General features: G+C 38.3%; 1 pseudogene across 1 annotated transcript in view; it reads right to left on the reverse strand.

The window, feature by feature from the left end:
* Positions 1-14,081, reverse strand: part of LOC308187773 (2-hydroxyacyl-CoA lyase 1-like) — a 122,852-nt pseudogene extending 108,771 nt beyond the window's left edge. The window contains exon 1 of the transcript in view: positions 13,997-14,081. The product of the transcript in view is annotated as a 2-hydroxyacyl-CoA lyase 1-like (transcript). The remainder of the gene's footprint in view (positions 1-13,996) is intronic.
* Positions 14,082-14,591: the final 510 nt, after the last annotated feature.

Raw genomic sequence — 14,591 nt, forward strand, 5'->3', positions numbered from 1 at the left:
GGTGCTAATGGTTTTGATAGTGAACTGAGGTTTATTAAACTCTTTACCATTAGCACAGTAGAAATAGTTTTAAAATAATTGGATAAATATATTTTGGAGTAAAAGGCATCATCTTCCTTGGAACTGTTGGAGTCAAACTTAGTGGTGAAATAGAGAATGGCACCTGACACAATATCAGTTGATCAATAAAATACTATTTAATGTTGAAGAATAACCAGACACAGATATGTTATTCTGAAAGTATGCCAATTCTACACCAAATATAATTCACTTGTATTGATACTAGGTGGCTGTTGACAAGTCAGTTCTTCCAGTTCCTGTATTTTAAACAAATGATCTAAGATAAATAGTGTTTTGAGTATCTGGGGGTTCATATTTCATGTAACTGTGACCAGAACATTGTTATTGTTATTTGAAGGTAAACTAAAAGGATTATGTTTCTACAGATTGTTCCAAAATGTTTTAAATTTTGAATTAATGTGAATTGGATCTTTTTTTTTTTTTCTGTCTATTTCATTGAGTAGCCTTTTTATATCCGGTATCCCCCCCCCCCCCCCCCCCCCAAAGGAATATACTACTTGAAGAAAAATGATCAGTGTTGGGCTTCAATGTCAGGCTAATATCAGTCATAGAATTATAGAATGGCTTGAGTTGGAAGGGATATTAAAGATCATCTAATTCCAACCCCCCTGTTTTGGGCAAGGGCACATTCCACTAAACCAGGTTGCCCAGGGCTCCATCCAGTCTGGTCTTCAACATTGCCAGGAAGGGAACATTCACAGCTTCTCTGGGCAGCCTCCTCCAGTACCTCACCACCCTCAGAGGAAAGAACTTCTACCAGCTATCTAGTCTAAATCTATCTTCTTTTAGCTTAAAAACATTTTTCCTTGTACTATTATTATACTCTTTGACAAAGAGTTCTTCTCCAGCTTTCTTGTAGGCCTCTTTTAAGTATTAGAAGAATGCTATAAGATCTCTGTGGAGCCTTCTCTTCTACAGGCTGAAGAACCCCAGCTAACTCAGCCCATCTTCATAGGAGAGGTGCTCCAGGCCTCTGATTGTCATCATGACCTCTTTCTGGACTCTTTTGCATAGGTCTGTGTCCTGGAGGCCCCAGAGCTGAACACAGTATTCCAGGTGGGATCTCATGACAATGGAGTAGAGGGGGAGAATCATCTCCTTTGACCTGCTGGACACACTTCTTTTGATGCAGCCTGGGATATAGTTTGCTTTCTGGGCTGCAAGTGCACATTGCTGGGTCATGCTCAATTTTCCATCACAAAGAAAGATATTAAGTATAATAAGTATAATAAGTAAAATAAGTATAGTAAGTATAATACTGGTCCCAGTACTGACACCTGAGGAGCACCACTCATCGCTGTTCTTCACCTGGACATTGAACCATTAAGAAGAATCTTGAATAAGTAGTTCATGAAGGAAGAATTTGAAGTCAAATGGAGAAGACAATATTAGTCTCAAATAAGTTATGATCGAATATGTTCCCTGCTCAAAAGCTCTTCAAAGTCCTTCATAAATGAAAAAGAGACCATGGATCAAGAGTCTGAGCTGATCACTACATGTCTAAAATGCAATAAAGAACGGAAAATGTTGTGGTGGTGTTACATAAGTTCAAGTAATTTAGTGGTGAAGTAAATGCTATAGATATTTATTAACAGAATTCCCATAGATATTGTGAAAGATAAAAGGGTAACCTAAATTAAAAAGAAAAGCATATAACAATACCCCAGATGGACACAATCACTTTCTTTCTCTGTTCCAATACAAAGGAGAGTACTTGTGGTTTTATATGTATGTTATTGTCTGCACGACTCTACTTTAGTCAGTTACATCCTAGTATACTATAAATATAGATTAATATGTTCAGAGGAAGACATTTAAGAAACAAAATGTTGTGCATTCAGCACTTTTGAGATATATTAGTTCATTATATTCAGTTTAAGTGCTTTCTATTGTCAAGATATTAGGAAGTCTTCAATGCAGATTTCACTTTGTTCTTTGTGAATTTGATGGTAATACAGAAATAAAAGCACATAACAGGTAGTAACTATTAAAAAAAAACAAACAACAAAAGCAGCAGTAAATGGTTTTAAATATTTTGGATATTGCTTTACATTTTCTATGTGAATTACCCTTTGAGGTTTTAGAATCATAAAGGAGGAGTACCTTGCTATGTCAAACAATGACTTTTTACAATTCATTCCTATTCATTATTAGATATATTCATCCTAATCAAAATCCAGTGAGACATTCTGACTCCAAAGCTGTAATCAGCTTTGTACAAAGCTGCAATGATTTCAACAGCAAAAATAAACAAATTCATGTTTAAGAAATTGAATGATATTACTAAGGCAATATGTCTTTCCAGTATGTAAAAGCAATGTTTTGAATCTTTTAACAACACCAGATAGGCCCATTGTGAAGGGTAGTTTAGTCAAACTATATGATGCAAAATGCACTGAAAGAGGGGAGCATTACCAGGCCAAATGGATTGGCTTAAACATTTTCGACACATGCCACAAGTTCACATAGTCAGCCTGAGGCAGTAGGAAACATAAAAGCTAGTCTGATAGTGTTTCTTACAAATATTCTTTGAATTTTATTACTTGTCTCCCACATGAGGCGTAATAGTTTCAATGTTCTAATTAGTACTTGTGTATATTGCTATTACTTTGTCTCTTTAATCACATTATTAAGTCTGTTATGGAGATTCCTTATAGAATCACACTTTATAATAGTGTTTCTAATTTCAATATGTCCTTTTTTATGTTGTCTGAATCTGAAACATCATAAACTCTTTTTATGGGCCCTTTGATAGTAGTCACTTTCCTGTTTTATGCTTGATTAGAACATACAGTACTAAGTAATAAAGAAACTTCCTGAAGCTTTGGAGTTTTAGTACCAGAAAACATTTCAACTTCCTCAGACTTTTTTTCTTCTCTGACACTAGGTCAAGTAAATATATCTGTTCATCCATTTTAAAGTATTAAGCAGGAAATATGTCAAAAAGAAAGGGTTTTTGTTATATTGTAATAGATTTATACACTATCCAAGACTGTTTTTCAGGAAGGAGACTGTTTTTCAATAAAGGAATTTTGATAATTTTCCCAAGTTGTAAATATAGATGTATATAATTACAAAAAAATAATTTATTCTGAACAAATATGTTTAAATGACAGTGAAAAATAAGAAATAACACAGCTATATCTCTCCCATGCTCTCTGTCTCTGTCTTTCTCTCTCTTTCCTTTTCTGAAGAAATAAACATGCCATCAAATTCAAGGAAAAATTGTACAATTTTAAGGGACTTCATTGTAATATCTCTCCTTAGCCCAGTAATCAATTAATTGGGATTTTATAAAAAATATAGAAATTAACACCTTTTGTAAAACATAAAAAAAATTGAACAAATCAGAAATTGTAAAAGATATGCACAAATGATTAAAATTATCTAAAAAACTTCATATGAGTTAACTATATTTGAAATAAGGTTTACATAACAAGAAGTAACAGAGCTTAAGTAAGTAATAGTCCCATCTGGTGTCATCATTGAAAGTCTCTGAAGTTATACTGAAACTGTTTCTGCCTGCAGTGAGGTTTAGATCAGAAATTAATTGTCAGCAGACTTCACAAGAGCTTTACCATAAACTCTCATGAGCTTCCTTTGGCTGGAAAACGTAAAGAAATTGGTGTAATTCAAAGAACAGCATATGTAATGAAGCATTTATCAGTGGAGATTAAAACATTAAAACATATATTCTGAACAAATGAAAACAAGAATTTAATGATGAAGGCAAGAATTTAATGATGGATGCAAGATTTTATAGTTGCTATCAAAATGCAAGATGCAAAATGATGGATGCAAGAATTTATAGTTGCTATCAATTGCCTGAAAATTAGCAAGTGAGTATTAGCTTAATTCAAAACTAAAATCTGAGAATCAAAATTAAAATCAAAGAAAAATAATAAGAAATAATCCCTTCCATCAGGTCTTCATTCTACAATTTCTTTCTCAAGTGAAGGAGAAGCTGTCTGCTCATTACAAATACTTTGCAAATGTGAAAAAAAAAATAAAAATCCAATGTTTCCAATATTTATATTTCCAAATATAAACAATTATTCCTGGTTATTATTATATTATTATTTACATGGAAATTTAAATGGCCAGAAGTATTTTAATGTCAAAATTATGCATCCGAAGCTCCATGCTTTAATTTAATTTAATTTAATTTAATTTTTTTTAGAAAACCATAATTATAATTTCATTGTCTGGTAACATAATATAGTGGCTTTCTCTCTTTTTGTTGTTGTTGTTGTTTTGTTAGCATGTTGTGTCTTTCTCTCTATTACTAACAATAGTATTACAATAAAAGTAAGTTAAGTGTCAGCAATTGCTTTCTCCCAGAATTCAAACTTGGCATAAAGCTCACTATTTCCACCTCATCCTCTCCCAATGTTTCCAATGTTTTTTTTGTTTTTTTTTTTTTTTTCCTGACAGGACAAAAAATGAAAGGGCAATCCATCTTTAACAGTGCTTAGGAAATGTTGGCATTTTCAAGCATTCTTTTGGGATTTTCTCAGCTTTTTAAAAATAGAAAAGTTTGGAAAACAAAAGAGGGTAAAACAGAGGAAGAACTGTTCTGAGGTTTCCCCTCTCTGCTTTTTGAATGGTTTCTGAGAAAAACACATGAATTAAAATGAGACACTACTGTTCTGGGACTTTCTTCCTATTTTCTCACTTTATGGGAAACTTGCAGTTTCTGCTGGAGTATTTCAGATCAGCAGTCTTTTTAGAGTGAATTCTCCACTAGAATATACATATGTCTGCTTATCTGTGTCAAAAAAGTGTTAGTTTTAATTGTGAAGTTTTTACTGTCATTGCATGTAGAATTATCCCATTCGCAAGTGCAACTGCAATAATTCTTTGAACAAATCATATAATTATCCAAAGTTCTTTCACTGTGCTACCACAATAAGGCATTTTATGAAGTTACTTTGAAAAAAAAAAAAAGTTATGGAAGTGGGACAGAGCTCTTGAGTTTAGAAAGCTTCTCTTATTCTGCACATTTCATGTTGAATAAAAATATACTTGTTAGTTTCACATCGTTTTAGTATCTTTCATTCTTACTGTGATTGTAGATGAAAAATCTTTATAAATTGTGAAGCCACTAGCATCTATTATAATTCAATAGCAGAAGTAGAAAGAGTAGCATATGCATAAATAAACTGAAGTAAGCACACACTACACATAATAAGAAAATCATATACTTTTCAGTCTGTCTGTCTGGGGAAAAAAAAAAAAAAGATGTATGTGTGGAAGTGTTAACATATTTTCTTTAATTTGTGGCAGAAAATAGAAAGGCTTCTTCCAAGACAAACTGACTATTTTGTGGGGGGGGAAAAAAAAAATAATTAAAAAAAAAAAAAGTACAAGCATTGAAATAGACACAGAAATAATGGACTATATTTTGCTGTATTAAAGGTATGTTTGCTTTCTTACTGCAAATTCTGATTAACTCAGTAGAAAGTAACTTTATGTACAGAACTGAAAGAGAAATCATAATCAGATTCATATATTGTAAGACATGATAAAACAAAGAGGAATATTCTCAACAGTAGTACATATTCTGGCTTCAGTAAGTGGTGGCTTAAAGCAAGTGTGAAAAGACAAATTTATCTGAGTAGCTATTGGGATTAAAATTTTGGAGAGTAAATTCTAGCCACCATCCAGCTTCAAAGTATAAACATCTAAGTTTAGGTGGCAACAAGTGAAGTAGGTGTCTAAGCTCCCATTATAGAAAGTGAAGATCTAGTTATCTAGTTTTTTATTTGCAAATTTAAACACAGGCATCCAGTGACAGGTGAGATGTCCAAGATATTGACGATGTTTACACATGACCCAGGACAGTATATTTAACTTTATATTAAGGTATTGTCTTGGCTTCAATTAGGCAGATAACATGCTGACTGGAAGATAGCCAATGTTATAACCATCTACCAAAAGGGCGTTAGAGAAGACCCAGGAAACTACAGACCTGTCAGTCCCTGGAAAAGTTATTGAAAAGGTTGTCCTAGGGTATACTGAAAGGCATTTAAAGAACAAAGTCAGGCAGGCATAGTTAACATGGGTACATGAAGGGAAAGTCCTGCCTTAGTAATTTGATCTCCTTCTATGATAAGGTCATGCACTTGGTGGATGAAGAGAAGGTGGTGGAAGCAATCTTTCCGGATTTTAGTAAGGCCTTTGATATTGTGTCCGTCATGGCATCCTTCTGTATAAATTGTCCAACTACGAGTTAAACAGGTTCACAATACTCTGGGTGATTAACATGTTTAATGGTAGGGCCCAGAGAGTTATACTGAATAGAGCTACATCTGTCTGGTGGACAGTCTCTGGCAGTGTTCCCCAGGACTCAGTTCTAGGGCCAGTCCTATTCAACATTTTTTATCAATGAACTGGATGCATCCTCAACAAGTTTGCTGGTGACACTAAACTGGGAGGTGCTATTGACTCCCTGGAGGTACTAGAGGCCTTGTAGAGGGATCTGGATAGGTTGGAGCATTGGGAGGTCAGCAGTAGTATGAAGTTCAACAAAGGAAAACACCAGGATCTGCACCTGGGACAGACTAGTGCCCATACACAGCTACAGACTGGGAGGTGGGTGGCTGGAGAGCAACTCAGCAGAGGGAGATCTGTGGGTTCTGGTTGACAACAGGCTCAACACGAATCAGCAGTGTGACCTGGCAGCAAAGAGGTGCATTAAACACAGCACGGTCAACTAGTCAAAGGAAGTGATTCTTCCAATCATATTTAGCAGTGGTGCAGCCTCACCTTTTACGAGGTGCAGTTCTGGTCTCTGCAGTATAGAAAGGTTGTTAAGGTATTTGAAAGTGTCCAGAGGAGGGCAACAAAGGGCTGAAAGGCATGTCCTCTGAGGAGTGGTTGAGGACAATGGAGTTATCTAGTCTGGAGGAAAGAAGGCTGAGGCAACCTCATGGCTCTCTATAACTTCCCGAGAGGGGTAAATATGGAGAGGGAGGTGCAGATCTCTTCTCCCTTGCAGCCAATGACAGGACGTGATGGAATGGTACAAAGCTGCACCAGAGAATGTTCAGACTAGACATTAGGAAAAATGTCCTTACTGTGAGGGCAGTCAAACACTGGTACAGGTTTCCTAGAGATGTGGTTGATGTTGCATGCCTATCAGTGTTCAAGAGGCATTTGGATAATGCCCTCATTAATATGCTTTAAATTTGTTTAGCCCTGTTTTTGCTACTAATCAAGTTTTCAGACTAGCAGATCAGTTTGTTGACATACCCTTAGAAGGAAAGGGTGGCTGCTCCAAACATACCACAGTATTAAAAGTTACTTCATTCATATATATACATATATAGATAGATAGATATAGATATAGATATAGATATCTTATGTTTGTATATACAAACACTTTAGGTGGGTAGCAGATGGCAATATCTTTGACTATGCTCTAAAATATACAGGATTTATCCAAGCCACAAAATAGCATGTATAGCATGTATAGAATAAATAAGTAAATAAGCTTAATGATTAAGCTTTATCCTGTATTTCAGTGGTAGAGAGAGGAGATTAATCCCACTTTACTTTAAAATTTATCTCGTAGCTAATCAGATAAATAGTACGTATTACTTTTAAAGCTAGTGATCAAAAATAGTTGCTACCAAGGAAGAGTTCTTGACACGGATAGTCAAAACAGGTTACATGAGTTGTATTCTAGAGGTGCTTCTGGGTTTTCTATGGAGTAGCTCCATAAAAAAATTAATCGCCCTAGAATGGGAATACAGGAAGTTACTGTTTTACCAAACCCATTTTTAATTAAAATTTTAATTTTAATTTCTTCCTCAATTTGTTAGACAGAAAAAATACTTTGTAAAACTGACTTCAAAATACCTCTTCTAATTCTCTGCATATAATTAGTATTTCTCCATATTTTTTTCATTGAACAGAAATTGCAACCAAATGCCTGACAGTGTTTGACATTGGTACTGAATTAAAAATATAAATAATGAAAGGTATTCAGTGCTTCTCACATAATCAGCATTAACTCTAAATTCCATATCACCTTATCTATCATGGTTCCCATAAAAATTTACTTTCAAGTCCCAGATTCATCATGGCTGGGGAATAGATCTGTTGTCTTACATCTAACAAATTAAATATATTTAATTTTAATAAAGTAAGCAAAATATCCAAAATTATTGTAGAGTTGATTTTTAACTGTAGCAGAGAAGGACTGAAAAGACAACTCAGGAGAACAGTGGCTGTAGGATAGCACATTTAGTGGAAATTTTCATAGTCTGAGATGAATTCAGCCGATACTCCTCCTCTGACTGAAGAAACAGAATTCAGTATTGGTTGTCCTGTTGCCTATAACTCTGCTTAGGAATGGATAGTGGTGAGGAATGACTGTCATACTGAATAATCCTGTTAATGACAGTTGAGCTGTATCTCCTGTGTACTCTTTATTCTCTCTGGCAACTGAGATATCTGTGAATAACCTAGTCAGCAGAAGGGGTGAAGATACAGTTTCTCTGTACTCAGATACACTGCCTTCCAAATATATTTAGGAGACATGCTTACCTCTTGAAATAGTGGTTTTAACATGTCCCGGTGTAAATGTGAACTTCACTATAAGGCAACTGGCACAGGACTCAATCAGCACTTACAGTTAATGCAGTTATCTGGGATTTATCTAAAGTTTAGGCTTCACATTGGCTCTTTAACTAGGGATAAGTCACCCAAAAAGCCAAATTACAGCTGGCCAATGCATGGGCCAGACCTTTGCAGATTCTAGAAGAAATGGCTCTTTTAAAACTCTTTCTTCATTACAGCATCCGTGATTTGGCCATGAGGATTTATTTATATAGTTTTTGTTTCGCTTTATTTGTGTTCACTTTATTGAACATGTAAAACATGGGATTAATCCATAACAGGGCTAAATTATTAGAACATGAGCTAGCCACAGAGGTTAATGAAAATATAATTAGTACTGCTTGTGCTACATGCAGTTGAAAAGAGGATCATAAATCCTATTAGTCCCTCTCAGTTCGGGAATTATTGACCTGAAAGACCATAATGGGTATGGTCTATAGTGTCAGTGAAGTTGAAGTGCAACCAGATGATACATTATGTCTTCATTCATTTGATTCATTTTGAATATGGGAAGGGGGAAACTGAAGTAGTTTTGCATCATCATGATGAAGTATAACCAGAGGAAATGGTGAACAACAAATGTTTAGTGTTCATTGACACACATGTGATTCATAGATTGTACAGTTCTTAGAACTGTAGCTAAATGTCACACATATTATTCAGAGACAGGCACATAGTTAAGACATTTTATGTTTTTAGTGTAATGCAAAATTGATAATACCCCATCCAAGTGGAAAACAAAACAAAACAAAACAAAACACACACACACACACACACAAAAACCACTAAACCACAACACAACATTCCATCTTGTGAGAAATAAGTATGCTAGATATATCTGAAGACATTTGCCATAACAAGTTATTGAAATAAAAATGGAAAAAAAAAATATATCAGAGAGAAGCCTAAAGACTATCAAAAGGGACTTCTGGAGACTGGGACGGTTACTGGATGGAGTGGGTGCACAGGTGGTATTTTCTTCTATCCCTTCAGTGGTAGGGAGGGATATTGAGTGGACCTAGAAGGCCCAGCTGATCAATACATGGCTGAGAGGCTGGTGCTGTCACAGGAGTTTGTTTGTTTGGTTGGTTTTTGATCATGGTGATGTTTACTCAGTGCCTGGCCTGATGGCCTCCGATGGGACCCACCTGTCTCAAAGCGGGAAATGGACTCCAGCCTGGGAGCTAGCAAGGCTCATTGAGAAGGCTTTAAATTAGGTGTAAAGGGGAATGGGGGGGAAATAAGACTTGAAAGAGGTGAGCCTGGGGAAGCAGTCCCAGGGTTGAGGGTGCAACTCAAGTGCATCTACACCAATGCATGCAGCATGTGCAACAAGCAGGAGGAGTTGGAAGCCATTGTGTGGCAAGCAAACTATGACCTAGTCACCATCACTGTAATGTGGTGGAACCACAACCATGCCCAGAGTGCTGCAATGGATGGCTACAAGCTCTTCAGAAGGGACAAGAAGCTAAGTAGCGGTGGTGGCGTGGCTCTCTATATTAGAGAGCATTTTGATGCTGTTGAGCTTGGGTTTTGGAATTAAAAGGTAGAGTCCTTGTGGATAGGGATCAGGGGGTTGGCCAACAAGGTGGACATACTGGTGGGGTCCTGTTATAGACTGCCAAACCAGGATGAAGAAACAGATGAGGCATTCTATAAGCAGCTGGCAGAAGTCACGCAGTCACCAGCTCTTGTCCTCGTGGACATGTGCTGGAAATACAATACAGCCCTGAGGAAGCAGTCTAGGAGGTTCCTGGAGTGCGGGGAAGACAGCTTCCTGAGTCAGCTGGTTCAGGAGCCTACTAGACGGGGTGCCCCGCTAGACCTGCTCTTCAAGAACAGAGAAAGACTGGTGGGAGATGTGGTGGTAGGGAGTTGTCTTGGGCAGAGTGACCATGACATGGCAGAGTTATCTATCCTTGGTGAAGTCAGGAGGGGGGGGGTCAGTAAAACTGCTCTACCTTGGACTTCCGGAGAGCAGACTTTGAATTGTTCAGGACATTGGTAGGGAGGGTCCCTTAAGAGTCAGTCCTGAAGTGCAGAGGGGTCCAGGAAGTTGTAAAGGCGCAGGAGCAGGCTGTCCCCATGTGCTGTAAGATGAATGAGCGGGGAAGAATACTGGTGTGGCTGAACAGGGAACTTCTGCTGTGTATTTGGGAGAAAAAGAGAGTTCTGTCCAGTGGAAGAAGGGGCAGGCAACTCAGGGAGAGTACAAGGAAGTTGACAGCATACGCAGAGAAAAAATCACGAAGGCTAAAGCCCGGCACAAGCTCAATCTGGCCACTATGGTCGAGGATAAAAAAAAAAAAAGTATGTTTTTATAAATATATTAATGGCAAGAGGAGGGCCAAAGAGAATCTCCATTCTTCACTGGACACAGGGGGGTACATGACTACTAAGGATAAGGAAAAGGCTGAGGTTCTTAATGCCACCTTTGCATCTCATCTGTCTAACCAGACCACTTATCCTCAGGGTACTCAGCCTCACGACCTGGAAGTCTGGGATGAGGAGCAGAAGAACCCTCCCCACGGTTCAGGTGGAAACAGTTAGAGACCTGCTGCTCCACCTGGACTCTCACAAGTTCATGGGGCCAGATGGGATCCACCCAAGGGTGATGAGGGAGTTGGCTGATGTGATTGCTGGGCTGCTTTCCATCATCTATCAGCTTTCATGGTCATCCAGAGAGGTCCTGGATGACTGGAGACTTGCTAATGTGATGCTCACCTATGAGAAGGTTTATAAGGAGGAACTGGGGAACTACAGGCCTGTCAGCCTGAGCTCGGTGCCAGGAAAGGTAATGCAACAGGTCACGTTGAATGCAATCACACAATGTGTGTGGGACCACTGGGGAATCAGGCCCAGTCAGCATGAGTTTATGAAAGGCAAGTCCTGCCTAACCAACCTCATCTCCTTCTGTGACCGGGTGACCTGCCTGGTGGATGTGGGAAAGGCTGTTGATGTAGTCTTCTTAGACTTCAGCAAGGCCTTTGAAATGATCTCCCATAGTATTCACCTGGAGAAGCTGGCAGCCCATGGCTTGGACAGGTACACTCTTTGCTGGGTTAAAAACTGGCTGGATGGCCGGGCCCAGAGATTGGTGGTGACCAGACTGAAATCCATCTGGCAAATGGTCACCAGTGGTGTTCCCCAGGGGTCGGTGTTGGGGCCAATCCTTTTTAAAATTTTTATTGGTGATCTGGATGAGGGAATTGAGTGCACCCTCAGTAAGTTTCCAGATGACATGAAGTTGGGGGGTAGCATCAATCTGCCTGAGGGTAGGGAGGCCCTGCAGAGGGACCTGGACAGGTTGGATCAATGGGCCAATGAGATGAGGTCCACCATGGCTAAGTGCCGGGTCCTGCACTTTGGCCAAAACAACCCCATGCAACTCTACAGGCTTGGAGCAGAGTGGCTGGAAAGCTGTGCAGAGGAAAAGGATCTGGGGGTATTGGTTGTTGCTCACCTGAACATGAGCCAGCAGTTTGCCCAGGTGGCCAAGAAGGCCAACGGCATCCTGGCTTGTATCAGGAATAATGTAGCCAGCAGGACCAGGGAGGTGATCATTCCCCTGTACTCAGATCTGGTGAGTCCGCACCTCGAGTACTGTGTTCAGCTTTGGGCCCCTCAGTACAAGAAGGACATTGAGGCTCTAGAACTTGTCCAGAGAAGGGCTACGAAGCTGGTGAAGGGTCTGGAACACAAGTCCTATGGGGAGCGGCTGAGGGAACTGGGGTTGTCTAGTCTGGAGAAGAGGAGGCTCAGGGGAGACCTTATTGCTCTCTACAACTCACTGAAAGGAAGTTGTGGGGAGCTGGGGGTCGGCCTCGTCTCAGAGGATGATAGTGACAGGACTAGGGGTAATGGCCTCAAGTAGTGCTGGGGAGGTTTAAGTTAGAAATTATGAGACATTTCTTCTCAGAAAGAAGTCAGGCATTGGAACAGGTTGCCCAGGGAAGTGGTGGAATCACCATCCCTGGGGGTGTTTAAGGAAAGGTTGGACCTGGTGCTTAGGGATATGGTTTAGTGGGTGACATTGGTGGTTGGGTGATGGTTGGACCAGGGAATCTTGAAGGTCTTTTCCAACTCTAATGATTCTATGTTTCTAATACTTACCAAAAAAAAAATCATATAAAAATAAAAGTTGCAAATTAAAAAAGCAAACAAAATGAAACAACATAGGTCTGTCTGTAATTAAACCTAATTAATACCTAACTATAATATATTCATGTTTGTGGGCTTCCTGCATGCCTAATCCAGAGCCTTTCTTTAGATTTCTGCTGACTACTTGCACCTTTCTTTCTTTTCGATTATTCATTAAGAATTGTCTCTTGTAGAGTTCTTTACCAATTAATCTGAGAAAGCTAATGCCTTGTAATGGCTAATCTACATGTTATACTAGTATTTGTTAAGAATAATTTTAGAAATAAGTAGGTGAGACTGAATATAGATTTTTCTGAGTTCACACTTCTTACAAGTGTTAACTACTTAGAAGGAGGCAGTGATATTCTTTAGTATATTCCCAAACACAAGAAAAAAATTGCTGACATAAAGCAATGTCCTCCTTCAGAATTTCGTGTGTGTTTTAGAGGCTATCAAATTTGCTTGTGTAAAGTGTTCTAGTTATTTTATGCAATTTATGAAACCTTGCACCATTCACAAAAATAGAGGATTCTCATATAATTCCCTAAAAGCATCAGCTAGGTTTTTAAGAAAGATATAAAATTTCATGAATTCATTAATGAAATCATAGGATTTACGTTAAGAAATACATTAGATAACACATTCAAATAACACCCTTGAAATACTAGCATAGATTGGATTTGTGTATTTAAATGTATTTGCTTGTTGTGGTCAAACCAAGGGAGGAATAAATAGTTACTGAAGAAAATCATCCCTATGAAATGTAATAAAAGTTAAATATATCCCCAGATAGCAAAGTGTTAAGTTAAAAAGTTAATGCCTTTCTGTATTACTGCTCAGTAGGACAAGAGCAGTATTATGACAATGCAAATTGCAGCAAGGCAGAACACCGTATGCATTAGAAACCACTCCTTTTTTCCAGACCCATATTCTTTAATGTTTTGTTTGGAACCAGAAATGGCATAATAGCTTAAATCATTATTTTTCCCATGCAGATTGCTCTGAAAGTGATATGATGAATAAGACAAAAGCATCCATTCTTTCTCAAACCTGCAACCTTAATACAGATGAGAATTTTCAGGAGTGTACATTCTAGAAAGTCACAGAAATTTGACTATGTAATTTACTATCAAACTTATAAAATACCTACCATTATAAAGTATGTGTTTCATCCTCTTACTCTGATCTCCACCTGGACATTGAGCCATTGACAGCAACTCATTGAGTGCAACCATCTAGCCAATTCCTTACCCACCGAGTAGTGCATCCATCAAATCCATGTCTGTCCAATTTAGAGAAAAGGATATCATGGGGGGATAGTGTCAAATACTTTGCTAACTCCATCTCAGAAAACCACCAGATTTGTCAGGCATGATCTGCCTTTAATGAAGCCATATCGGCTGTCATGAATCACCTTATTTTCCATGTGCCTTAGCATAGTTTCCAGGAAGATCTGCTCCATTATCTTGTCAGGCACAGAGGGGAGGCTGACTTCCCTCTTTTTCCTTTGGTCTTCCTCTTTTCCCTTTTTAAAAATGGTGGTTATGTTTCCAGTCAGCAGGAACTTCACCACTGACTGACACAAAATGATGGGAGCAGCAGTAAAGGACTTAGGAGTGCACATATTTTTTTCATCAGTCCTGACAGTCAAAGAGGAGTGGATTGAAAGGGACAGTTGTATCTGGCAAATCAACAGGCGGTTTCAAATCTGGTGCAACAGACAGGGGTTTGGTTTCTTAGATCAT

This window comes from Anser brachyrhynchus (assembly GCF_964034855.1).
Source record: "Anser brachyrhynchus genome assembly, chromosome: 1".
Lineage (NCBI taxonomy): Eukaryota > Metazoa > Chordata > Aves > Anseriformes > Anatidae > Anser > Anser brachyrhynchus.